Source organism: Priapulus caudatus, unplaced genomic scaffold (genome assembly GCF_000485595.1).
Source record: "Priapulus caudatus unplaced genomic scaffold, Priapulus_caudatus-5.0.1 Scaffold513, whole genome shotgun sequence".
Classification (NCBI taxonomy): domain Eukaryota; kingdom Metazoa; phylum Priapulida; class Priapulimorpha; order Priapulimorphida; family Priapulidae; genus Priapulus; species Priapulus caudatus.
The window spans coordinates 91,513-95,022 of record NW_014577574.1 but is presented as its reverse complement, the minus strand read 5'-3'; positions in this window follow the sequence as shown (position 1 = coordinate 95,022).

Here is a 3,510-nt window from a genome sequence, read left to right as displayed (position 1 = left end):
ACACACACACACACACACCACCACAACACACACACACACACAACACATCACACACACACACCACACACACCACACACACTAAAACACTTCACACACACACACACCACACACACAACACACACACACACACACACCTCAAGTGGTCTTGAGCAATATATTTATTATAAGCTAAATGTTTGTGTGTGTGTGCTGTGCGCTGCGTGCGTCGCGCTGCGTGCATGGCTGTGTCGGCGTTGCGTTGGTCAATAGCCTTCAAAGGTGCTCAATGTCAGTTAGAAAAATGAAGAGATTCTTATATATAGCCATAGATTAGTAATATAATTATCTTATTGATGCGTACCAAACGATAGACGGCGCATACTGTTTGCTGATTGTGTGTGTATTAAGGTTGCATGTTTGTGTAAGTTAATAGTGTAAGGTATAATTATATTGCCTTAGTAAAAAAGAATCTCCCCCTCTCGAACAAACTCGAATATATTATATATATATGAGTTTGTTTTGAGGCAAGTATCGCATAACATTTAGTGCACAATAAAATGTGGTGATTCGAATGAATTTCCATCTCATATGTTCAGCGGCCTAGAGCAACCACTAACCAACCCTAGTCGTTTATGCTTCGTTCATGCTTCGCATGATGCCAACGTCCTGCAGCTGTCGGTGGTGGAGAAGTGGGGAAGGGGTGTAGATGCAGCGGGTATATACACTGACCTTTAGTACATTACACACCGCATAGAAGTCTCCGCGAGCTCTGTTTAGACACATAGACGTCAACTCGAATTTTATGCTCGACGCTTTCTTGGCCGAAGCCGAGAGTGGTTTCAGAAGTCACGGTCTGCCGTCGGTTAATTTCGCACGAATGCCGTCGTTGACTCTGAACGAGTGATGGATTCAGTCACCGAAACTCGTAGTCGTCAGCATTAGCGCGACTTGCTCGGCGGCAATGGATACTCTATGCGAGCAGGCGGCTGGTGTTGAGCTACACGGGCATGCTGTTACCATCAAATGCTAATGGCTCGTGGCAAGATTTATTTTTTTCCGTGTTGTTGTTTTCTGTTTAACGCGCGACAGGTGTTCCCCGGTACTCCGGCTGACAGATGCATGCAGCTGCAGCCAGGCGACGAGCTTCTTGCAGTGAATAGACAGAGGCTGCGAGGATTCAGCCACGCTGTACGTATGGGTGAGAGCTTGATGCCCCGGTGTGTGTACGCAATACTCTATGCTTCATCTAATGCTGCTATAGCTATAGTGAAGTGAATCACTAACGAAATCCGCGCGTATGAGGAGCGCGAATGGGGGTTGGTGGGCGTATGGCGAGTGGTGAGCGAAATGGCTGAATTAAAATGGCGCACGAATCGCATCGTCAGCAAGATCGTCTTGCTAACGTGCCATCCATGCTTCTGTCTGCGAATCAGTTTGTCACTTAAGAGGTGACAGAGACTGGTGGAATGATAGCGCACGGAATAGAAGCAGGGAAAGAAAGTAAGCGACCGAGAGAGAGGCCGGGAGCGAGGGAGACAGAGAAAGAGAGGGAGAGGCATCACACACACACACACACACGAACGCACTTACGCGCGCGCACACACGCACATTCGCGTAAATCTAAAAATGTTTTTGCAATAAGCAGTAAGTATAAGCAGTAAGTATATGCTTTCCACACGAAATAATTTATTGAGCTTGATAAAATAGTCTTACATAGGTTAGTCACGTACAGTAAAAATATGTAAGATTTTGGTCATTCATTTTTGCCCAGTTATGAAAATTACGTATATGCACTCCGCACTTTGGTACAGTGGTACTACTGTAGTATGCCGGACATCGTATTCATAACAAGCACAAATTATTTTTAGTCCAGTAATTTACCAGTAATTAGTCCAGTTAATTAAAATAACCCAAATAAAATATACGACCTTTTTGTGTGGAATATATTTACAAAAGAAATACGAGAAAGCAAGCGCTAAGAACGCTAACTATATCATCCAATTCTTACTAGATAAAGTTTGTTTAGTGTTATTAAAAATAGTGTTGGCGTTGTTAATTGTTAACAGCCGACTGACTAATCTTACTATGAGCAGCAAAGGTGCTAACCATGGACAATTTGCGGCGTCTTGAGCGATTACACAACTACATTTTCCTCATGCACCTTTAAAAAAACATTGCTGGCAATATATAACTTGAAACGTGATTTTAACTTTTATGATTTTATGATAAGATATCTATGGCGCAGAAACGGACGTACATAGAAGTGTTTGTTATCTGCGCAAGGAGAGAGTAGGCCTACAACCGTTCGCTCTAGCTGACGTCGTTTCTTGTGTCGTCGGTATATTCCTCAGGCGACAAACTCATCGAAGTGGACGGTGTGAACGTCGCCGGAGCTGACCACAGGGCCGTCGTGCGGACATTGAACGGAGCTGGACACACCGTCCGGATGCTACTGCATCGCCACACGAACGGAAATCCGCTCGGAAGGGCTAAACGTGAGAGCGCATTGCGTTGTGCACACAGCGCGTCGTGTTTCGCACACAAACAGTACTTTCGAGCCGAACATACAAAGGCTTTAGTAAATATTTATTCGAAGGGTATTGGCCTATTATGAACTCATGGTTTATGTGTCGTGTTTGCGCTTGCATAGGCGTGCGTGCGTGCCTTTTCGCGTGCGTGCGTGCACACGTGTGATAAGTATACTATTATATGCAATATATACATATATATATATTGCATATATATAAATATATATATATATATATATATATGAACATCATCATTACATTAAGAATCTGTGATTCTGCGCACAATCACAAAAATATATTAATCCAATGATTTACGATGATCTGCTATATAATCTGCTATGATCTGATTTGCTATATAACCTATTCTCGTGCATTAGACACAGTAGTTGCGCAGGCTAACGCTGGGAAACTGTTTGCGATCTCCTAAACCAGCGTTGTTCTTACAAAGCCGTTATTACGCCAGGGAAGAGATTTGAAGTCGTGCTCAGTAAGGCGACAGTTGGTTTTGGATTTAGCATACAGAGAAAGGAGAACGAGGATGGAATCGAGATACGACAGGTATTACGCGAACCTATTCTATTCAATTGGATACTGTTTGAATATATCCTTACATTACTGAAAACGTTTAATGGGCTATATCAGCTTATATCAGTTGTGCTACTGTGATCCTGCGATAAACCCATCTATTAAGCGATTTGTTGCTTTCGCAGCGGTGTCATTAAATTTGCTTCGGGTCAGTGACGTCATTCGGCTTGACATTATTACGCGGTCCCCGTCCGACGAGGACAGCACGACATCGCACGACACTAAGCAAGGACAGTAGACGACAACACCTGCATCGGACGGAGAGTCGCTCGTCTGTGACAGCTTCTGTAAGATTACGATAACACACACGAGAGTCCTGTACAATATCAATAACACAGACGAGAGCGCCCTGTACAGATACAATACACACATCACGAGAGTCCTGTAGCGATACGAATAACACAGACGAGAGCGCCCT